Raw genomic sequence first — 26,532 nt, forward strand, 5'->3', positions numbered from 1 at the left:
AAAAATAATTTATAAATAATTAAAAAGACATTATAAGATTTTTTAAATAAATGGCGATTTCTTACTGTGGTCAACTATCCGCAAATGTTCTTTTTCCTGTCAATTGAAAAATAGTCTTCTTTTTAAAACAGAATTTAGAGTAAGTCAATGCACTGTCATTCATTCATATTTCTCTAAGAGTTTAAAAATCTATATCCAACCCTTGTCTACTTCCTGTTTCCTCTCTCCTTCTTCTGTTTCTTCCTCTCTTCTCTCCTCTTTTCACTCTCCTCCCCTGTCCTTGCCTTTCCTCTTCTTGTTCTATTGGTTGTTGAATAAAACATATAGTACTTTAAATAAGCATCTAGAGTTTGCTGATTATGTTCCCATGGGGTACAGAAAATGTTTCTTTTTCATGGAGTTATATATAAATTGCTCTAAATTTAGTGACTTGATCAGATTATTCTTGTCTTCTTTCTCACATTCATGATGTGCAGACTTTGTTCAGGAGTTATATAATTCTTTGATGATTCTTTGATTTTGATATGATCAGTCTCAGATGATATTGTCTGAATACACTAATATAATTTATTTAATATGGTTATAAAATGTAATATTCAAATACTATCATTTTTTCTTTATGTATGCAATGGATTATTTTTACAAAGATGAAATTACTTTTTCAAGAATTTTCTTATTCTTGCTAGTTTGTACAGAGATAAGATGAAGGTTTGAATTTTTTCCCTTTCCTTAACAATTTTCAAAATAGATAATGTGATATGTAACAGTGTCTAAAGTAATCAATGTATTTTTGATATTAAAATGAATGGATAAATTTAAATATATTTTATGATTCAGTTATTTTAATTCTTATGAAAATTCAAGAGTCTCACCTTTGCCTGCACTTTTTTTTCTGAGTCTTTTTTGCTATGATTTAATAGTCTTTCTGAGCTCTTTAGTTTCTGGTATAATCCAAAATTTCAGAGTCATATATTTCACACTCAGGTCACAAATATTTCTTTAAAAATTACTGGATACTGTCAAAGGAAATGACATTTAAGAAAAACATAATATGAACTCTATGATTTGCTCATTTCTACTAAGTTGGTCATTTTTTCTAAGCTTTTTCATTTGATAGTTCTAGGATTTTTTGAACACAAAATACATCTTGTGTTTATGCTTATATTTTCAAATGTTTACTTTTATCAGTACATTTCTTTTATTGACTCTCAATTTATCCCTTTTGGCCATGATAAAAATATCATTTGTTAATGGCATTAACACAATTCCTCATTTTGTTGGTTCTAGAATATGTATACAACTATTTTACAATAATCATGCTAACACTCTGGTGACAATATGATTACTAATGTGTGTTATGATTTTTTACTGAGATCTTTTCCTGTAGCATAGATTCCATTAGGGATGCAAAATGAACTAACTGTATCATAAATGCAGTTATTCATTTGGAACAATTTCTTCATGTGTAGATTTTCCACATCCAGATTAGTTTTGAGAATTCATTTTCCATTTGATTTGGAGTTCTAAAATGGCAAACCTTCTGAGGATCCAAGATGGCAGGCTAGAGGGAGGCTGCATACCTTGTCACTCTGTGACCTTGGATTCAAGGAGTGGGAATACTGTTTCTCTGTGAGTTGTTAGAGGACCCCCAACAGCTGCTCCCTTGCAGGAATCCCGGCTGCTGTGTTCACACAGATTCCCTGGCCTCCTTGTATGTATAGGACCCCTTACTGCCACTCCCTTGCAGGATCACTGGCGGCTGCTCCTGTGTGGACCCCCATCCACCAGCATGGGGCTCCCCTGTCACCTCCATCTTGGGACACTGGAACCACTGACATACTTATCTGTACCTGGAAACACTGGACAGAATATTAAGACAGCCGCCAACCACAATACTACACATCACAGAGCTGCATCTCCAAACATACCACCCAATGTCACTGCCAGGCCAACCTGACATCCCATCTCTGAAAGAGGCTGCCTCTATCTTGGGACAACTTTGTTGCCAACTTGGGTCATCCATCACCATCTTTAGTTGGGGCAACTCCCAGCTTGGGACACTGGCTAGGGCCTAGAAGAAATATCAAGGTACCTATAGTCCCCAACTCTCCCTTTTCCCCCTCAGCCACTAACTTGGCACAGTGCTGGTAGCTACATGGCAGGTCCATATCTTGCAAAGCCTGGTTGTAACCTGCCCAATGCAGAACAGCTTTCTGTGACAGGTGAAAGGTGTGCAGACCCCAGAACCCAGCCCACAAGACGTCCAGAGAGAGAGAGAGAGAGATTTCTGATTGGGAAATAGAAAGGGAGGGGATGAGTGAGATACAGTTTAGAGGCTAAAGTACAGACCAGGAATTCTGAGGTCTACAGGCAATATAAAGAGATAAGACCAGGTGCCCACCCACATCACATGAGTGGGACCCAAAGAAGATTCTTGGGGTGCAGTCTTCCATCAGGGACTGGCAAGTGCTATACCACAACTCCAGAATTTCTGCCCCCAAAACCAACCCTCTCACCATAATAACCTTCACCATGCTGAGGGTGGAAATCAGACCAAACAACATCTCTAGTAATTAGAGAAATACAAATTAAATCTACTCTTAAGATTTTATTTTGCTTCAGTCAGATTGGCATTTATTGAGAATATAATCAATAATAAGCGTTAGTGAGGATATGGGGGAAAAGGCACACTCAAATCCTGCTGGTGGGCCTGCAAATTGAGGTAACCAATCTGGAAAGCAGTATGGAGATTCCTTGGAAAACTTGAAACCACCATATTACCCAGCTATCCCACTCCTTGGTCTATACCCAAAGGACTTAAAAACAGTGTACTACAGGGACACAGCCACATCAATGTTTATAGCAGCACAATTCACAATAGCTAAACTGTAGAACCAACCTAGATGTCCTTTAATAGATGAATGGATAAAGAAACTGTGATATATATGTATACATATATCACACACACAATGGAATATTACTCAGCATTAAAAGAGAATACAATCATGGCATTTGGAGGTAAATGGATGGAGTTGGAGAATATCATGCTAAGTGAAGAAAGCCAGTTCCATAAAACCAAAGGCCAAATGTTTTCTCTGATAAGTGCATGCTGATCCATAATGGGTGTCGGGGCAGATAATAGGAGGAATGGAGGAACTTTGGATAGGAAGAAGGTGAGAAGGAGAAGGAAGGAGATATGGAGGTAGGAAAGATGGTGGAATGAGGTGAACATCATTACCCTAGATATATAGCTAAATCATTATCAGTTAATTAACATATCCATCATCTCACATAGTTACTTCTTTTTTTGTAAAGACATTTAAGACCTACTGTCTTAGTAAATTTCAAGTATGTAATAAAGTATTATTAACTATAGTTAACATGCTCTACATAAAATCTCCAAAACTTATTTATCCCACGTAACTGTGATTTTATCTCCTTAGCTCCCCTGTCACTCCAAGGCTCTAACAACCACTAATTTATGACAAAAAGTTCTAAAGTAAAAGAATCAAATAGATTCTTGGAGTGACAGGGGAGTTAAGGAGATAAAATCAACTCTCTGCTTATACCCTTTTCCTTTTAATGTCACAGTTTATTTTCTACCATTTTAAAATTCTCTCCTTCCTTATGTAAGAAGGGAGTGGATATACATACACACATGTATATACATATACATATATATTTGTATATAAATCAGAGGGATTTAAAATGTATTTTAAATATATACATATAAATATACACATAAATTATATACATGATTCCAGACATAAAATATTTTAGCTGGGAAAATGTGGACATAGGAAACCTAGCAATGAGGTTGCCATGTAAATTTAGGTTGTGATAGTCTGTATTTGATTCTTTTTTTGGTAAGAGGTACCAGGAATTGCACTCAGAGCACTCAACCACTAAGACACATCCCCAGCCCTCTTTTATATTTTATTTAGAGAAAGAGTTGCCTAGCACCTTGTTTTGCTGAGGCTGGCTTTGAACTCATGGTACTCCCATCTCAGCCTACAGAGCTGCTGGGACTACAGGTGTGCACCACCACGCCCAGCTCTATTGGATTCTTTTACTTTAGAACCTTTTGTCATTTGTGATATTCTCAATATTTATGGCACCTATGGGGGATGTTTTGATTATGTACTGTGATTAAATTTTTATTGCCCTATTTCTTAACTTCATATAAATTGTACATACATTTTATGTTCTTTTCTCTCAATAAAACAATGAATATAGCCACTCCAAAAGAATGTTCCTGTTTAACAGTTTGCCTAAAGGTTACAATTTCCTTAACTCAATGGGCATATATAAGGAAGCAGGATAAAGTTTTTTAGGCCCAAAGCAATGACTCAGACTCAAATTCAAACTGCAAAGCAAATTCCCAGTCGAAACTGACATGTTTAAATGTATTAAGAAGTGTTAATGTTAATCTGGCTCTTTCTATTCCAATATCAGTAACTCCATTCTGGAGAGCATATACTTATGATCTTTAATTTATCATGTAACTATTTTATTTGTCTGATAATTCTAGATATGATCTGAGCAGACTGATTAATGCACCATTCAACTTACTTGGCTTATGCTACCTATTTAGGCTACTACATGAGTGGGGAAGAGATGAAGAAGATGTAATTTTAAACCTATAACTTAAAATTTACTTTTCTGTTAATATTTTGTCATCATTAAAATGGAAATCTTTAACTTCAGCAAAAAAAAAATGTTTTCTCTCCTAGGTATAGATATTTTAAGCATGTGATTTGATTGTATGGATATCTGCAATCTTAAAAATTTTAGTCCCTTTTCTCTGCTCATGATACTTGCTCAACTGTGAATGATGAAGAAAAGAACACAAATATTATTACATACTGTCATAAGGAAACCAACTGCACAGAAACCATTTGAAAAATTTCTTTAGCATGGATGCTGGAAGAAGTCCCTCATCATTATACAAAATACATGTAGGAAGATGTGAATTTAGTATTGATTATATACAATAAGAGATATGATAAATTGTGGTATAAAGGTGTATTAAGAATTTTAATGCAATAATAATAATAATAATAATAATAATGAGAGCTCATGTATAATGGCATAATTTGCTGTGAACATACTTTATATACAGAATTACGAAAAATGGTGTTGTGAATGGATAATTATGATTGTAATGCATTCCACTGTTGTCATGTATTTAAGAAATTTAAAAAAATAATAAAAGAATCAAAGAATAAATCTTAGGGGAAAAATGTAGACTAAAAAGTGATATAATGTGATTAATAATGATGGTAACGGTGATGATAGTAAACTCTGTGAACCGTTGAATACTGGCAATTCAGAATTCCGAATTGACTATCACCTTTTCCTGTCACTTCTCATATCACATTTACTCCTCCATTCCTCAACTTGCTTATTATTGAATATTATAATTCCTCTTTAGAGTCATAAGATTATCAAATATAGTGAATATTTTGTTTCAGTTTTTTCTAGAAATATCTTATCTTTAATGCTACTGGCTACAGCTTCCTTCTTTGAAACTCTTTTGTCCTCATTTCTGTGATGCTGCTTGACCTGATTTTTCTCATCCACTGCAGTTATTTCCTTCCTATCTGTTCATGTCCCTTATGATTCTTCCTTTCATCCCTTCCCAAATCTTCTACCATCACTATCACCCATACCACAGGCAACCTTTGATCCTCATGACTGTTGACAAAGATTTACTTGCAGCTTTTCAAATTTTATATGAATGGACTTAAAGAGTAAGTGCTGTGCTTTCCCACCCTCAGCCTCTTTCACTCAGAACAATTATGAAATCCCTTTGTATTGTTATGTGTATAACAGTAATTATTTTTATTATGAGTATTCTATGGCACAGATACTTCCCACGTAGTTCATCCATTCACCTTTGGACAAACATTTCTTTCTAGTTGTGAATTAATACAAATAAACCTATTTTTCAAAGAGCATAAGAGAGTAATTGTGAATAAAGTTTTGGTGAACTCTATTTCTTATATTGTATTTTTAGTTAAAATATAGTTGCATATATTTATGGGTCACTGTGTGATGTTTTGATATAGGTTGACAGTTTATAATGATTAAGAAAGCATATTAACACATGCATCAACTGAACTACTTTTTATTTTTCATTATGACAACATTTAAAATTCACTCACTAAGCAATTTTTATGGATTATAGTTTTAGTGTTATAGCTCTTACCTTAAGCCTTTACTTAACTCTATTTTATTTAAATTCCTAATTGTTCATAATAAGAATATTAGTATTAATATAGAGCATCTATCTTTTCTCTGTCTATACCAGCATGTAACCTGATTGATTTTTGTATATTTACCTTGAGTCCTTCCACTTTGTAAAATTTACTTATTATTGCTTTTAGTAACTTGTTTGCAAATTCACTTCAACTTTCTACATATATGATCATGTTATCTCTGAAGGAAGAAAGATTTGTTTCTTTGTTTACAATTTTGAGAACTTTCATTTGTTTTCTTGATTTATTTTACTGCCAAGAGTGTACAACCTTGACTTCTTTTTCATTTTAGGTGAAACATTTTAATTATTAAAAACTAAGTTATAGGTTTAATATAGACAAGTCCTATTGGGTTAAGATATTTCTTTTTGGATTAAAAGAAAAGGATATCATAAAAATAGAAGGGAGACCAATACCAATAGAGTAGAAGAAGGGGATTGAGACAGAAGGAGAAAGGGCGGGGGGGGCATGAGGAAGCCTGAGGAATGAAATCAACCAAATGATGCTATGTCCATATACATATACACTACAATAAATTCTACATATATATAATCATAATGCACTAATTAAAATAACTATAATAATAGCAATAATGATACATAGAAAATCAGTAGAGTAGAGCAGGTGTATCAGGTGAAGGAGGAGGAGACAGGGAAGGTACTGGGGAAAGAGATCGATCCAATTATATTATGTGCTTATACAAATATGGTATAAGGAATTTCACTATGATGTATGGTTATAATGCAAAAATAAAAATAAGATGTTTCTTTCCATTTAAAAATAAAAATTGTTAAACAGGATTACACACACACACATATACACACTAAATTTTGTGAAACACTTTTCTGCATTATTTTAATAATCACATTAATTTTTAGACTGTTAATTATATTGTTTGATTCTGTAATGATAAACTATTCTTGCCTCCCAGAATAAATTTTACTTGATCATGATATATATAAATAATTCAAAGGCATATTTAACCCCTATTTGAATCATTTAATACTGTAGAGCAATTTGTTTTACTCTGACCTACAGGTTTTAGATTATTGTTCATTGTGTAAAAAAATTTTATCCTCACTGGAAGAAATAACAGAAGGTCTTCAAAAGCAATATTAGTGCTCTTGCCACTCTTATTTCTGTCTAAAATCGCTAACTCTTGTCCACAAAGCCCTTATTCAGTGAAAGTCCAGAATATCTAGACTTTACACAACTCTCATTCCCTTTTATTCCCACTCCTCATCTCTTTTCCACCATTTTTTTTGCTTCCTTCATTTTCTTATAGTGAATATTTAGTAAACAATGTTAGTGTGATTTGAATACTGTGGTGTTAGCATATTAAAAATTCAACCCCTTGCTTTATAAATTTTACATTTAAGTTAGGGAAGTTGATCAGACTCAATAAGCTATAATTCAGAGGACTAATGTAGAAATCTTATTTTGGTAGTAAAAGGGAAGAAAAAGTTATTTATAGGTTTACTTCTATGAGAAATATATTCACCTTTTCATAATGTTTCCTGCAGTTAAACTCTTTGGGTAACATCCCAGCTTTACAATTTAATAGTCATGAGAAATTGAGCAAGATAACTTAACTCATGTGAATTTGTTGCCTTTACTGTAAAATGGAAATTATAATCATATCCACCCCATAGTATTATTGTGAGAAAAGTAATACATGTAATAAAATAATATGTTCACTATCTAAAAAGTATATAGTGCATAAAATACTTATGATTGTAAACCATTACTGTTATGTATTTCTATACTCAACAACTTTATAAGACTCTCCTGAATTAAAAAAATGTAAAGTCTTTGATAATTTGATTTTTAATTATGACCTGCTCTGTGTATCTTCACCTGCCTCCTCTGTACTTAGAAACTTGTTTATATTTTATAAACATAGCTCTCAATTTTAATCTTAGTTAATGATTCTGGAAGCAATTTTAAATTGAAGCTTACTATAAATAGTTGTATCCATCCTAATTTTTGTTGACTCCAGTAATTTTAATTATCTCCTCCAGAAATCTTAGATTTCACTAATATGCTACCTTCAAAGCTCCCATTAAGAAAACTAAACATTCATTACTAGGTGGTTATTCACAAGTTTCACTACTATCCCAAATGTAATAAAAAATATATATTTTTTATCCCATGTATGTATAATGGACACATATAGATATATTTTTCCAGTTGTTTTTCTTTCTCCCCTGAGAACCTCTTACCCTTATCCTCATAGATTTAGAATAAAGCTTTTATCATAGTTTATCAATGTAACCCTAGTTTTCTGGCCAGATCTAAACAAAAGTTGATACTTATCTCTAGTATGTCCAATTGGATGTCTTCTACAAATTGGAAAATAAGTCAAATAACTCATAGGAAAATAGATCTCAAGTTCTTGACCTCCACCTGTGTCTGCAATTGTAAAGGTTAGTCAAACTCCAAACTTTTCTATCAAGTAGAAAATGGAAGCCATACACCTCAGTTATAACCTTATTATCTGTACAGAGATAAAAGGTTATTTTTGCCTCCATTTATATTTTCCATTTTCTGCTGTTGTGTACAAAATTTCTAAAAATACACACATATGCACTCACTTTTCTCTTCCTTTTACCTCACTGAGGAACAAACAGAGAGGGCTTATAGTGGTTGATTTGTTTAATAATGAGATAAAATAACAATATAGAAAAATATTGGAAATATTACGAAATCTGAAAAATTATGGTAGTGTCCCTATGCTATCTAGGAATATGGAAATTGGTTGTGATTTCTGGATGTCTCCATATAGGAAGCTATTTGGTGAATTTATAGTTGTAGAAATATCAGGTGTAGAAAGCTGTTGAATTGTATATAGAAGGTGTGTAGATTGAGCAATGAACAGGAGAAATGTATTTTGGAGTAATTAGAACTTCCTAGCTTATCAACCAGAATATGCCCTTAGTAGTAGTGTTTTTATTTAGCCACTAAATAAGAGTTGAAAGGGCAGTAAATGACAAAAACCAAATTTTTCCTTCTCCCTTTGCCCATTTATCTGATTCTAATACCATCTCTACCCCCAGAAACTTAAAATGAGAAATAAGAAATAAGTATATATGTAAGAGTATATGTAAGTATATGTAAGATCAGTTCCATATATTATTTTTGCTAATATTACTGATGATGTCTATTTCTAATATTTACTGAGCTATAATTGTTTACCTATGACCTCTGAACTATTTCTGCATGTTTCTATTTCTATGAAGCTGCCCTTTGTGTCTGGGCCAATCCAAATTTGCATCTCTTATATTCACTCTAACTTGTCTATTCATCTTTCTGTTGTTAATGTCCTATTAAGGATTGGACTATTGGAAATATTCATCCTGGGATTTCAATAGCTCTGTCTTTTGTTGCCTCATCTTACATATCACCAATCTATTCCTGGAATATAACTGAGGTTGTTTGTCTTTTGAGATGCACCTATTATCAATGCAGGAGAAGTGGAGGCGAAACAAAAAGTTAATCAGAAGTGATGAAGAAGGACATTTCACACATTTCACATTTCAAAGGCCTAGGCAAAGAAGAACAAATCAACACCAAAAATTAAGGAAATTTTAAATCAACAAGATATAACAATTATAAACATATGCCCCAAACAATGTAGCATCTACATATATCAAACAAAATCTTCTCAATTTCAAGAATCAAGTAGACCACAACACAATAATACTGGGTGAACTTGAAACATCTTTCTCAACACTGAATAGATCTTCCAAACAAAATTTAAACAAAGACAAATATAGAACTAAATAATAAAATAAATAATTTAGACTTAACAGACATATATAGAATATTTTATTGATCAATGATTAAATACACTTTCTTCCAGCAGTGCATGGATCCTTCTCTAAAATAGACCATATCTTATGCCACAAAGCAATTCTTAGAAAACACACACACACACACACACAAATAGAGATGATACTCTGCATCCTATCAGATCATAATGGGATGAAATTAGAAACCAATGATAAAATAAAAAATAGAAGCTACTCTAACATCTGGAGACTAAGTAATATGCTATTGAATGACCAGTGGATAGTAGAAGAAAACAGGGATTAAGTACAAAAGTACTTAGAAATAAATGAGAGTAGTGACAAAATATATCAAAATATCTGGGACACTATTAAGGTAATGCTAAGAGAAAAGTTCATTGCACTAAGTTAATTCATTAAAAGAATACAAAATTACCAAATAAATAACCTAACATTACATCTCAAAGACCTAGGCAAAGAAGAACAAATCAACACCAAAAGCAGTAGAAAAGAGGAAATAATTAAAATCAGAGCTAAAATCAATGAAATTGAAACAAAAGAAATAATTGAAAAAATTGACAGAACAAAAAGTTGGTTCTTTGAAAAAATAAATAAAATTGATAAACACTTAGCCATGTGAATGAAGAGAAAGAAAACTCAAATTACTAAAATTTGTGATGAAAACGGAAATATCACAATGGACACTACTGAAATACAAACAATGATCAGAAACTTTTTTGAAAATTTATACACCAATAAAATAGAAAATCTTGAAGACCTTGACCAAGTTTACTGATACATGACCTGTTCAAATTGAGTCAGGAGAACATATATAATTTAAACAGATCAATTTCAAGCAATGAAATAAAAGATGCCATCAAAAACCTATGAACTAAGAAAAGCTCAGGACCAGAAGGTTTCTTAGCCAAGTTCTAAAAGACTTGAAGAAGAATTAACACCAATACTCCTCAAATTATTCAATAAGATAGAAAAGGAGGGAACACTTCCAAACTCATTCTGTTAAGCTAGTATCACCTGGAATCCAAAACCAGACAAAGACACATAAAGAAATTAAACCTTACATGAATATCCCTGATGAACATAGATGCAAAAAATTCTCAATAAAATTGATTCTGGCAAATCAAATATAAAATCATATAGTGCACCATGATCAAGTGGGATTCATCCCAGGATGCAAGTTTGGTTCAACATATGGAAATAAATAAATGTAATTCATTACATCAATAGATTTAAAGACAAAAATCATTATTATCTCACTAGATGCAGTAAAAAGCATTTGGCAAAGTAGAGCACCCCTTCAGTTTCAAAACACTAGAGAAATTAGGGATAGTAGGAACATACCTCAACATTGTAAAAGCTATTTGTGTTAAGCCCCCAAACAACATCACTCTAAATGGAGAAAAATTGAAAGCATTTCCTCTGAGAACTGGAAGAAGACAAGGATGCCCTCTTTCACCCCTTTTATTCAACATAGGCAGAGCACATAGAAAATAAAATTTAAAGGGATACAAATAGGAAAAGAAGAACTTAAACTATCTTTATTGAACTCAAACTATCCTTAAACAATTCCATATTTAGAAGACTCAAAAATTCCAACATAAAAATTCTAAAACTCATAAATGAATTCAGCAAAGTAGCAGGATATAAAATTAATATCCATAAGTAAAATGTATTCCTATACATATTCAGTAATAAATCTACTGAAAGAGAAGTTAGGGAAACTATCTCATTTACAATAACCTCAAAGAAAATAATATATTTAGGAATCAATCTAACAAAAAAAGGATAAAAGACCTCTACAATAAAAACTACAAAACACTAAAGAAAGAAATTGAAGAAGAACTTAGAAGATGGGAAATATCTCCCATGTTCTTGGGTAGGCAGGATTAATACTTTCAAAATGGCCATACTACAAAAACACCATACAGATTTTATGTAATTCCTATTAAAATCCCAATGGCATTCTTCATAGAAATAGAAAAAACAGACCTGAAATTCATTTGGAAAAAAAACTCATAATACCCAAAGAAATCCTTCTCAAGAAAAGTGAAAGAGAAGCCATCACATTACCAGAACTTAACTTATACTATAGAGCTATATTAACAAAAACAGCACTGTATTGGCATCAAAACAGACACATAAACCAATGGTACAGAATAGAGGATACAGAGAAAAATGCATATAAATACCGTTATCTCATACTAGACAAAGGCACCAAAAACATACATTGGAGAAAAGATAGCCTCTTCAACAAATGGTGCTGGGAAAACTAAAAATCCATATGAAGCAAAATGAAATTAAGCCCCTATCTCTCACATGCAAAAAACTCAAAGTGGTTCAGGGACTTTGGCATTAGACCAGAGACCCACCTACTAGAAGAAAAAGTAGCCCCAAATCTACATCTTGTTGGCTGGGGAACTGACTTCCTTAATAAGGCTCCTAAAGCACAAGAAATGAAATCAAGAATCAACAAATGGGATGAGATTAAAGTAAAAAGCTTCTTCACAGAAAAGAAAACAATCAAGACTGTAAAGAGAGAGCCTACAGAGTGGAGAAAATCTTTTGTCACCTGCACCTTAGATAATGCATTAGTTTCCAGGATATACAAATAATTCAAAAACTTAACATACATACACACACACACACACACACACACACACACACACACACATAACTTAATTAATAAGTGGGCAAAGGAACTGAACGCATCCCTCACAGAAGACGAAATTCAATCAGTCAACAAATATATGAAAAACATTCAACATCTCTAATACTTAAAATAATGCAAATTAAAACTACATGGATATTTCATTTCACTTCACTCATAATGGGAATTATCAACAATACAAGCAACAACAAATGTTGTCAAGGATATGGGGACAAAGATACACTTATACATTGCTGGTGGGATTACAAATTGGTACAACCACTGTGGAAAGCAGTAGGAAGATTCCTCAGAAGATATGGAATGGAACCACCATTTGATCCAGGTATACCACTCCTTGGTTGAGACTCAAAAGACTTTAAATCAGCATACTGCAGTGATGCAGCCACATAAATATAGCAGCTCAATTCACAATAGCTAAATTATGGAACCAACCTAGGTGCTCTTCAACAAATGAATGGATAAAGAAAGTGTGGTACATATACACAATGGAATATTACTCAACAATAAAGAAGAATGAAATTATGGCATTTGCAGGTAAATGGATGGAATTGGAGAGTATTGTGCTAAGTGAAGAAAGCCAATCCGCCAAACCAAAACCCAAATGTTTTCTCTGATATGTGAATGCTAACTCACAATAAGGGGTGGGGGTAGGAAAGAACAGAAGTACTTTGGATTAGACAAAGGGGAATGAAGGGAAGGGAGGGATAATGGGAATAGAAAAGACAGTAGAATGAATTGGACATTACTACTATGTGCATGTATGATTTTGCAACCAATGTAATTCTATATCATGTACAAACAAAAAATGAGATGTTATACTCTATATATGTATAATGTCAAAATACATTCTACTATCATGTGTAACTAATAATTATAAATTTAAAAAATTTAAAAAGACATGGCAGACTCTTAAATACCTATTACTAAGAGAAAGAAGTCAATCTGAAAAGGCTGCATACTACATGATTCCTACCAAATAAGAAAAGGCAAAATGAGAAGACAAAAATAAATATAGAGATAGATATATTGATTGATCCAGTGGTTATCAGGGATTAAGGAGGATGGAGAGTGAATTATAATGTAAACCATGTACTTTGTGTAATAAGAAGTCAGTGTCACTGGCTTTGTCGGTTGAAAGAAATGTACCATTCTGTGGAGGTTGCACTTGGGAAAGGCTACTATGTGAAAGTAACAGGGAGCATGTGAAATCTGTATTATCTGCTCAATTTTGATGTGAACATAAAATTCTCTAAAAAATAAAATATACTAAAAATAAAATTGATTCACCAATGGACATGCTAAAGAAGAAAAATCATATAACTACTGATATGAAAATGTTTCATAAAATCTAACATACTTATGATAAAAATATTCAATAAATCAAAATAGACGGGGATGACATTACCTTGATTTAATATGTCCTGTAGCTAGCATCTCACTTAATGGCAACACATTGTATCTCTCTCATATTGGAAACAAAATAAGACTTTTCACTCTCACAAGTTTTAATCAACATAGTGCTAGAAGTTCTAGCCATTGTTATAAGATAGTAAAAATGTGTAGAAGGATATAGTATAATGTTACCTTATATAGCAAAATGAATGGTTAAATTGAAGCTCATAGATTATGAGGGAACAACTTATAGGAGCAATGTAATCAATGATTTTTTGTTGTTGTTGTTTTGCAGTACTGGGGGTCAAATCAAGAGCCCCTACCACTAAGCTACATCCCAGCTCTTTTTAGTTTTAATTTTGAAACAGAGGATAAGTAAGTTGCCCAGGCTGGCCTTGAACTTGGGAATCTAATGTCTCAGCCTTCAAAGTCTTTGGGATTACAGGTGTGCAACACCACACCTAACGTCTTAAGAGGAATGCAAGAGGTAGACAAGGTGATGGTGGAGGCAGGGCTGGAGCAGGGTAGCCACAAGGAAGGTACTGCAGCTGGTGTCTAAATTCTAAAAGAGACAAGGAATGGATTTCACCCCAAGTAGGCTCCAGAAAGGACCACCCTTGGTGACATCTTGAACTGAGCCTAGTAGGACTCATTTTGGACGTCTTCAAAATTGCAAGATGATAAATCTGTGTTGTTTTGAGCCACTGACTGTGTGATAATCCACTATAAGATCAAGAAAAATTTAATACACCATGTATCTGACAAAAAGAAAAAAGAAAACCAAGTGTCTAAGGTTATATAAGGAACTCTCAAGTTTTAGCAATAAAAAGAAATCTAATAAGAAAACGGGCAAATGACACAAAGAGACATTTCACTGAAGAGGACATACAAATGTCAAATAAGCTCACGACGATGTTTAACACTTTTAGCCACCAGAAAAATGTCAGCCAACACAATGAGATATTATGACACATTTATCACAATTTTTTTTTAGGTTATAATACCAAATGCTGGCAAATACATGCTGAAAATTCATTACTTACATAATACTGATGGGAATATAAAATTTTCACAATAAAAAATATTTTGGCAATTTCTTATAGGAGTAAACATGCAATTATCCATTGACCCACAATTGAATACTTGGCATTTATTTTTGAGAAAATCAGTGTACACACAAAACCTGCATGTTAATATTTATAGCAGTTTAAAATAGTTTAGCCCAAATCTGGAATCAGTCCAGCTGTCCTTTAACTGATGAAAGGCTGGCTAAACTTCTGTGTATACATACCATCTCTTGTTATTTTACAATAAGTAGGAACAAACTATTGATACATATAGCGATTTACTGGGATCTGCAGAGAATTAGACTGAGTGAAAAAAATTAGAAGATTACATTGTGTATGATTTCCTATACATAAAACTTTTTAAACGACTAAGATTTAGAGATGAGAGACAGATTAGTGGATGATGGTGGCTAGGCAAAGGCAAAGAAGTGGGAATGATTTTAAAAGGGTGACCCAAGTGATGCTTGTGGTGATGGGAATTGTTCAGTCTCTTGACTTTGGTGGGAGATACACAAACCCAGAGCTGAAATAAAATTTTATAGAACTAAACACAGATATGCCTGCACACACATAATAACAAGGGAAACCGGGAAAACCTCAATAGGATCATCAAACTGAATTAATGTCAATACCATAGTTTCTAACATGTTAATATCGGAGAAACTTGGTAACTATACATATATGCGTAACATTTCTATAATAACTCTTATAATTATTTCAACATGATTTAAATTAAAAAGTGCAACTGCAAAGGTGATAACCCTAGTGAGCTTATTTAACTTCTCTATGAAGAGAGTCACAGACGTCCAACTCCCTGGCTTTCAGAGGTATGTTTTTTTCGTGTGGCTATAATTCTAATTTATGACTTTTTAAAATTTGTTCTAAACAGTTAAACATGACAGTAGAATGCTTTTTGACACATCATACATAAATGGAATATAACTTCTCATTCTTCTGGTTGTACATGATGTAGAATCACCCCGTCATGTAATCATATATGCACATAGGATAGTAATGCCCAATTCATTCTACAATATCCCCCCTCCTTTCCTCCTTCTGCCTAATCCAAAATATTTTTATTCTTCGCTGCCACCACCACCCTTTCCTATGAATTAGCATCCACTTATCAGAGAGAACATTGACCTTTGGTTTCTTGGGACTGGCTTATTTTGCATAGCATGATATCTCTAGCTCCATCCATTTACCTGCAAATCCCATAATTTCATTCTTCTTTAAGGCTCAGTAATATTCCATTTGTACACATACCACAGTTTCTTTATCTATTCATCTGTTGAAGGGCACATAAGTTGGTTCCCTAATTTAGCTATTGCGAATGGAGCTGCTATAAACATTGATGTGGCTGTGTCACTGTAATATGCTGATTTTAAGTCTTTGAGGTATAAACCATGGAGAAGAATAGCTGGGTCAAATGGTGATTCTATTCCAACTTTGCGGAGGAATCTCCATACAGTTTTCCAGGGTGGTTGCACCAATTTGCAGTCCCCAGAAATGTATGAGTGTACCTTTGTCCCCAAATCCCCAATAACATTTTTTTTTGTAGCTTGTATTATTGATAATTACCATTCTGACTGGAATGAGATAAAATCTTAGAGTAGTTTTAGTTTGCATTTCTCTAATTGCTAGAAATGTCAAACATTTTTTTTCATATATTTTTGATCAATCGTATTTCTTCTTCTGTGAAGTATCTGTTCAGTTTATGTGTTTTCGGGGATGTTTTTATATTTTACCTTGTATTAAAGAAAGTTTATTTGACAAGACTTTGCTGATGATCATCAGTATCTGATTTCTACAGAATAAATAAACACATCTACTGGTTGAGAATAAATTGGTTCAAAATTTGTAGGTGGTAGTGCCTAAAACCAGAAATCAAGTCCATTTGTTGTTGTTGTTGTTCTCTGTGTTTTTTTTTTTAAGTTCTTATTATTGATGGATTCAGGGTGGTAGATTGAATGAAGACTGTATTCCCAGTGCTCTGTGGCTAGGGATTCAAGCTGTGGAAGTACTGGTTCTCAGCAAGGCATTGAAGAAGGGAATTTAGTAAAATTCAATACTGGCAAAACTGGACAGTCAGAGGGTCTTGGAAAGTCAGAATTTGGGGTGCACCTGAACCAAGTTTAAGGAAAAGTACATTAGAGAGAAGCCAGTTGTGGCATTAGTGGCAATAGCAGCAGCAGCAGCAGCACTGGTTTACCAAAGAAGGGAGGGATAACATAGAACGAGTTACATAATTACAGATTTAGCATGGAAAAACCTGTAGATCAGAAAAGCAACCTAAACTTAGCTGATCCAGTGGCTACAGAGTGAACTAGTGTTAGAAAAGTGCCCTGTATTTTTCAGCTGGTAAATGGAGAGCTGGTGTAGGAGCCATTTCCAGGAGACCCTATTCTAGCTTGCTGCTGTGGGAATAGAGGAGACCACAGCAAACATTGCCACACTGTTCCAGCAAATGCCTACTAGGCATAATGAACCTAGGGGGCATCAAGTAAGAAAAACAAAGGGGTATGCAGTTTGCTTTCCCTTTGAGTCTGGCAGTTCACGTGATCAACTGAAAAGGAGCAGAAAACTGAACAGGTGGGTGTGAATACACTCTGGGGCTAAGCCTGGGAAGACTGTATTAGTAGGAAGCAGAATGGCTTCCCTGACCTGTCAGTAGAATTCTTGGGATGCCCTTGAGATCCAGACTCCCAATAGAGATCAGCATCTGGTTGACCCTAGGGGTGAGTATCTAATCTCTCCAGAGATACCCAGCAAAGCCCCTAAAGCCTGCTCAGACCTAAGCACCAGCCATCAGAACTCCAAGCAGCCCCACTGTGGGAGAGCACTGATTTGATTGGCATAGACAAAACTCCAAAAAAAAGTAGTCCCAATGGCCTGGGCTTGTGGCTCAGAGATAGAGTGCTCGCCTAGCACGTGCAAGGCCCTGGGTTCGATCCTCAGCACCACATAAAAATAAGTAAATAAAATAAAGGTATTGTGTCCAACTATAACTAAAATATAATGTATATATTTCAATATATATGATATATTAATATATATTAAATATATACAATATATATTTATATATATATATATAAAGTAGTCCAAATCCATCTTATCTTATAATGTTGAGAAGGGAAGCTGAGACCTCTTTCAACCAGATTTAGGTGGTTGTTGTTGTTTTGCTCATTTATTCAGTTATCCACTTATTTGTTTATACAATTATACATGACAGTTTCAACTTCAGGCTACTATGGCTGGCAGCTTGGTGAGCAATACAAAATGAGGAAGGGATTAACAAAGCCCAGCCCTTTCTCTCCCCCACCCCTCTTCATAGTCATGAAGAAACAGAAAGGACAGTTGGGCATAGGCAGTGACTACCCGTTCTCATTGCTTTAACCACCTCAGTGGAGATAATTTTTCATTTTTATTTTAAAATTTTTGTAATTGTAGATGGGCAGCATGTCTTTATTTTATTTTTATGTGGTGCTAAGAATCAAACCTAGTGCCTCATACATGCCAGGCAAGGGTTCCACCACTGAGCTACAGCCCCAGCCCTCTTTCAATTTTTATTATGAAATATTTTTTCTTCTTGTGTGTGTGTATGTGTGTATGTGTGTGTGTGTGTGTGTGTGTGTGTTCTTGCTATGCTGATTGACTTGTGAACATATATATGCATACATTTGTTTCTGTTTTTATTCTTATTTTATCATATTTTTGTGGTTGTTACTTTTCCCTATTTTATTATTTGAGGGTTAGGGTTTTGGGTGTTTATTTAGGGGTTTTGTTCATTTGTTTCTCTTCTTTATTCTGCTAACTACTGAATTATCTTGTTGTTTCTTTCTTTGTACTTTGTTTTCCCTTCCTTCCTTTTAACCATGATTACTACATCCACCTGAATTATCTCTGTTTACATTTTGTTCATTATAAACTTTCTTCTATGTTCCTATCATATTTTCCTTTTTACTAACAAATGGTATTTTTACAGTATTTTTAGAACTATTTGGCTTACATAACTTCTGTCTCATCATTTATGTCATTGAGATGATTAGTGCTGTGAATGATAAAGTTGACATTTGATGTTACTGTAATGCCAGACCTAGGTCACAATTAGTTGATTTTGCTGTTGGTAAATGCTGACTCAAACATTCCTGTTTATGTGATAATTAGTATTGTATATGTCATAGTAGGAACAGGGTACTTATTTTTTTAATGCTGTATATTGTTTGCTTTGGTTGTTGCTGGGAATCTATAGGCATACTACAAGTTCACAGAGGAAAGACTCTAAAGCTGAACAAAATCCAGCCAAAAGGCAACACATGTTCTTAAATTAACAACACAATGACAAATTAACAACACAACAACATTCAAGCTTCATCTATACTTTAATACAAAGAAGAGACAAAAAACAAACTAATGAACAGACCCCAACTAGGAATGGCTAGTAGTGGGCCCTCAGATTTCACTCAGACATTTACTCCTCCAGAAAAAAATGAAGAAGGAAAACAAAACTGTGGATACCACACCTACAAGGGGGTCTCAATCTAGATCACTCTAGGACAAAAATCCTTAGTAAAAATGTTAACAAATTATAATTTAACAACATATCAAAGGAGATTATACAACAGAACTAATTTACTTTTATCCCTGGGATACAAAGATTGTTTAACACATCCAAATCAATCCATGTAACTCATTGCATAATGGAATTAATAACAAACGTCATTTAGTAATCTCAGTATGATGTAGAAAAAAGAAACCTTTGAGAAAATTCAGCACCCGTTTATGATAAAAACACTGAAGAAACTAGGAACAGAAAGAACTTACTCCAAACATCATAAAGACTATATATGTCAAACCCCAAGCCAACATTATAGAGAACAGGAAAAACATTTCCTTTAAAATGTGGAACAAGACAAGGATGTCTACTCTCAAAACTCATATTCAATACAGCACTAGAAACTCAAGCCAAAGCAATTTAGCAAGGAAGGAAATAAAGAAGATAAAAATAGGAAACGAAGAAGTCAAATTATCACTGTTTTCAGATGATTGATCCTATACTTGGAAGATCTAAAAATCTCCTCTCAAAAGACTGCTAGAGCTAATAAAGGAATTTAGCAAACTAGTAAATTATAAAATCAATTTTCAAAAATCAATAGCTTCCCTATACAACAATAAGGAATCTGCTAAAAAAGAAATCATGAAAATAATCCCATTCACAATAGCCTCTATAAAGAGAGAGAGAGAGAGAGGAAGGAAGGAAGGAAGGAAGGAAGGAAGGAAGGAAGGAAGGAAGGAAGGAAGGAAGGAAGGAAGGGAGGGAGGGAGGGGAAAAAAGAAAAGAAAAGAAATACAGACCCAGGAATAAACATAACCTAGATGGTGAAAGACCTCTACAATAAAAAGTATAGAACATTGAAGAAAGAAATTGAAGAAGACTATGAAAAGATCTCCCATGTTCATGAACAGGCAGAATGAATATTGTTAAAATGACCATACCTCCAAAAGCAATATACAGATTCAATGCAGTCCACATTGAAATACCAGTAGCATTCTTCATAGAACTAGAAAAAAAGTCATAAAAATTATTTTGAAGAATACAAAACCTAAAATAGATAGTCAAAGAAATTCTAAGCCAAAACAAAAACAATAACAACAACAACAACAAGAATCAATGCTACTTGCATCACAATACCTGACTTTAAATTACACTGCAGAGTAATAGTAACAAAATTCACATGGTACTGGCATGAAAAGAGACACTAAACCAGTGATATACAGAATAGAAAACATGAGACAAAGCCACATATCAAGTCCTCTGATTCTTGACAAAGGCGCTAAAAAAACATACATTGAAGAAAAGACAGGCTTCTAAAGAAATGATGCTGGGAAAACTGATTATCCATATGTAGAAGAATGATACTAGACCCTTATCTCTCATCCTGCAAAAAACTCAAATGAAAATTGAGCAAAGACCTATAAATTATACCAGAAATTTTTCAACTGCTAGAAGAAAATATAGGGTCAACACTCTAACATGTAATCACAGAAAATGACTTTTTCAATAGGATGCCTAAAATTCAAAAGATAATGCCAAGAGTTAACAATGGTGTGACATCAAATTTAAAATCTGCCCAGCAAAGGAGAAAAGAATGTGAGGAGACAACCTACAGAATGGGAAAAAAAATCCTGTTAGCTACTCTTCTGACAGAAGGTTAATATCCAGAATATATAGAGATCAAAAAAAATTCACATTCAAAATACAAATAACCTAACTAATAAATGGGCAAATGAATGAAAGACACTACTCTAAATAAGTAATACAAATAACTAACAAATACATGAAACCATTTTCAATATTGCTAGCAACTTTGGAGATGCAAATCAAAACTATGCTGGGATTTCATCTCATACCAGCAAGTATACAAACAATAATAAATGCTGAAAAGGATGTGGAAACAAACGAGCATATTTATGCTATTGGTGGGATTATAAATTAGTATAAGCGTTTTGGAAATAAATATAGAAATTCTTAAAAAGACGAGGAGTGAAACCATGTTAAAACCCCACTATACCACTCTTCAGTATTTATCCTAAAGATTTAAAGTCATCATGCTATACTGAGACATGCATACATATTTATAGCAGCACAATTCACAATAGCCAAACTATGGAACCAGCCTAGATGTTCATCAATGGGTGAATCAATAAACAAAATGTGGTGTATATTAGACATAATGGAGTTTTATTCATTCATAAAGATGAAGGAAATTATGTCATTTTCTGGAAAATGAAAGCAAGTTGAGAATATTATTTTAAGTGAAAGAAGCCAAACCCAGAAAGTAAAGGGATCTTGTGTTTTCTCTCATATGTGGAAACCAGAGAGAAGGAAAAAAAAGGTGAGAACTGAAATCTTATGAAAATCAAAAGGAGATCAGTAGAAGAGAATAAATGGAGCCCGGGAAGAAGGAGTGAAAGGAAAGGGGGAAATACTGGGGATGATATTGGCCAAATTATATTGTTACATTGTGTGCGTGTATAAATATGTGATAAATTCCATCATTAAGTATAATTATCATGTATGAATTAAGATTAAGTAAAAGTTTGTTTATCTTGAGAAGAAACCGTGCTTAAGATCACTTCAATATCCCACAGTTCTTGGAACAATACATAGGATCCTTGGTCACAGTAAATCTGAAATTTTATGTACTATTCAATTGTTGGTCAGTATACCATATAAACTGTATGGCTGCTAAAATACAGTGGGAAATAGAAAACACAATTAAGCATTCTTTGTAGAGCATTTTATAAACAGCTGTCTCAAACTTTACATCATAAATACATGGTACATGTAGAGTATAAGTTATATAATATGAAAGAATTGGGCAAATACATCTTACAAGGCTGTAAAATCTGTTACATTGTATAAACCATTCTATGATTATTCTCCCTTAATAAACAATTTGAAACTAAAAGTTTAAAAAATATTGAAACCTCTTATCCATTTTACAATGATGGGTAGAAAGAGCTTGATACCTTCCTTTTCAGTGCAAGCAGTCTTACTCAGATTCATTTCTGAGGTTCTGGTTAAAATTTTTGAGTATGGCTTCCAGAAATATCTTGCAGTAATCATACTCCATAGACACCCCATTAACATACCTATATACACAGTTATTAAAATATAAATAAACTTGATGACTCACTTTATAGCATGTTTCCTATATTATATTAAAGCAGTATAAATTAATGTCTCAGGTGTGTGTGTGTGTGTGTGTGTGTGTGTGTGTGTGTGAGAGAGAGAGAGAGAGAGAGAGAGAGAGAGAGAGAATACCATATGTATATTTTGATGTCTACATTCAGAAAAAGGGTGCACTTGATCTGTAGTCCTAGAAAAGGGATGGATCATGACTGCTGAACAGTCATTCTGATTTCCTTTGTAATTTTTCTTCTGATAATAGTTTACCTTCATGGTGTTAATATATATTCTCTACCTTTAGTGCGCACATACAAATAGAACATATTCATATTTAGAATTGGACATTATATCTTGTTCCTGATGTGAGAACAAATCACCTTGGAAAGAACTGTCAATCCTAACCTGGAAGAACACGCTTTTGCATGCAGATATACTGAACTAGAGAGTGTTGTTTGCTAATATCATCGTCATCTACAGACAGACTTAATCACTAAGCAAAGTCTACTCCCCTTTATATTACTTAATTGCAGGCAAGAAAGTGAAAAAAAAATAAAAGGACTCCAAAATTATTTATGGAATTATTTTCAAATCTATGACTGATTGTTAGTGAAAGTGTAATTTGACAAGATAAAAAACTTAGAATCTGAGCAATCAGTTTCACAATTGGCATTATATTTATTAGCTCCTAAACTTTAAGTCCATATTTTATTGACCCTGAGAACATTTAGCACAGTATATGCAATAAAAAAGTACAAAATAATTAATTCATCTCAACTTGATTTCACAATTAAAAGCTAAAGTGAGTATTGTTTCAATAACTGCTTCTCCCTGGAAGTAGCAAATGTTTAGTAATAGTAGTAATGAGGGATATTATAAAAAATGGAAATGATACATGGTTGTACAAGAAATATTATGAGAAAGAGTGAATTAATTATTGAAAAACCAGAATCATTGCAAAATAATCTACTTAGTATTTAGGCGTGTGGGTTCTCAGGTCACACTGACTGCTCATATTTCAATTCATCGCTTATTACATATGTGATTCTATACAGGTATATGGCTATTCTGTGTCTCAGTTTATTTCTTATAAGATAAAAATATCATAAAGCAACAGAAAGAATAAAAATATAAAACCTTTAAAAATGATTTACCAAATATGGAGAGTTAAGCATATGAATAATTCTACCAAAAATAACTATAATGGAATTATTTGAAAGGACCTAATACTAATTGAATTTTAAACAAATTCCTGGATACAAACAGCTTGACCTGAAACTTGACATTTTAACAAGATATTAGTAATTCAGAGAAATTGGAAGAATGAAAAAAAAATCTTTCCAAAATGTGGAAGACCCATATCAATAAATGGTATTTTTGGAAAGAAAAATAAATAATGTGGCTGATGGGTCTTAGGCATTATAAAAGGTGAAAATTGAAGCTGCAAAATGAAATTGAGAAAACTTTAATTTGGGTTTTCTACCGTGCAGTTCTGTTAGTTGTGGAAGAAACATTTGCCACTTGTTCACCAAAGATTCAGAATCAGGATTCTATACCATAGGATCAATTTGGGGGAGTTATCGTCAAAGCATGGAGTATATTTCTGAACAATTTGCAATTATATGGGGCCATGGGACTTGTTCTTAACAAGTTCTTAACATTTGAGTGGCAGTGATGTATGTCACTTCTATTCCAGCACCGTTATCGAGAGATGTGCTTTTCCATCATCTCTTTTTTTTTTTTTTTCTAGTTCTTGGCCTGGGAGGAAAGAACTCTGAAGGAAGATGCCAGTACCAAAAGACAGAGGGAGCCTACTGTTGCTGGACACTGTAACTGTTTGTGTGTGTGTGCTTGTGTAGGTGTGTCTCATGCTACCTTCTCTAAAAATAAGAGCGTTTTTTATTTTAGATTCTCATAGTTCTATGAATATCTTCTATGGAAGTAACTGTCAAAGTAATTAAAGTAGGGACACTTCTCAGAAAATATCCAACTAATTCTGACACAGTTGGGAAGTGTGAAATTAGGACAAGAAAATGAGAATGAAGACTTGAAGAAACACAAGAGATTGCTCTGAGACCAGTAAAAAGAAGTCACAATATCACAAATTTGGGCAAAAGTTATAATATTAGCTAGTTATAAATGCTATTAAAAATGACAGGTAACCTCAAGAGGTAATGATTTTGACACCACTTAAATATCTATGAAGATGGTCAGTGAGCATTTGCCAAAGATGTTATCAAGGGATTTTTCATGAGGAGTGGATTCTTATGAAAGAATCCAACTTCTTAGTTTTTTGCAACTTTATAATTTGCAAGAAATTATAATTTTACAGTTTGGCAATGATGCTATCTGGTACTCACAATAATTCAATAATTTGTAAGAAAATTTCAAGGTAAACTTCAAAGAATAAAAATTTAAAGATAAAATTATATTTTTATGCTGCTTTTGAAATAAAAATTTTGTTTTAGTTCAGAATTATATAGGAATTACTAGGATATTTCAAAAACATTCAGTATTATCCATATAATCTAATTAATAGAATTTTCTTATGATGATATACAATTACAAATCTTAGATGTGCATATATATTTTCTGCTATTTATTTCAAAAGCAATTACTATAAGTATGTCTCATGTGTTCTGTTCAATGCATCAGTAGCATTTTAGAAAATAACCTTCAGTGTTTCAAATCTAGGACTTAATATTTCTCTTCACAAACCCTCTGCATTCTTCATAGAGTCTTTGATATCTTAACCCGCGGTATTCATCAATGCTGAGCAGCATTGTCTCCACATAAACAGTGTCAGGAAGTGTATAAGTCTTTACATTACATTTTCTGTGAGTGTATTTTCTGTGTCCACTGCTGATTTGCATAGAGTCTGCTGTCACTTTGTGCTTCCTCTGTGGTTTTTGTGCATTCTTGACAGCTGCTTCAATAGCACTTTGCCATTGGATTGGCTGTGACGAGGAGAAGATGTGACATGTTCAGATTCTGATGACACAGCAAACTGCAAATTACCCATTGGCAAAATGAAGTCTATTGCTGGCAAATAGTCTCCAGAATTCTGTAATAGGCAATCTGGGCATTGCAGTACTCCAGCACGGCAGATGCTGTTGTGTATAACAGTTCCATTTTCTGGTAGTCAGAGTGGTAATCAGCCATAGCAAGGTATTCATGACTGCCCACTGTAAACAAACACATCCTCCCCTTACTCCAAGTGGCTCCTGTGATTCATGAGCATAGCAGAGTTATGGGGGTTATAGGCTTGAGATGATGTGGTTGTCTTTGCAAATTCCATACTTAACATTCTCTGAAACTTCATCAATTGGTAATTATAGTGCTAAATATATACATAATGAAGTAAATCACTTTTGAGCTAATAAAAATACTGATTTTAATGAACTAACAATTAGAAGAATATGAATTCACTGGTAAGGTATAGCATAACTTAAATTTACTTCAAAGACTGGAGATCCTTTATAGTAATCAAGCTGGGACATGAGGAATCTGTTCTTATACCCCTCAGGGAGAGCTTTCAAGCCTTTATAGAAATACATTTAAAGAGGTTTTAAATCAAAATGAAAGAATTTATGGTCAGAAACTTCCTGAAGGCAAGAAAGGTGTCTCTCAGTTCATCAACCAGACC

This window comes from Ictidomys tridecemlineatus, chromosome 9 (assembly GCF_052094955.1).
Source record: "Ictidomys tridecemlineatus isolate mIctTri1 chromosome 9, mIctTri1.hap1, whole genome shotgun sequence".
NCBI classification, from domain to species: domain Eukaryota; kingdom Metazoa; phylum Chordata; class Mammalia; order Rodentia; family Sciuridae; genus Ictidomys; species Ictidomys tridecemlineatus.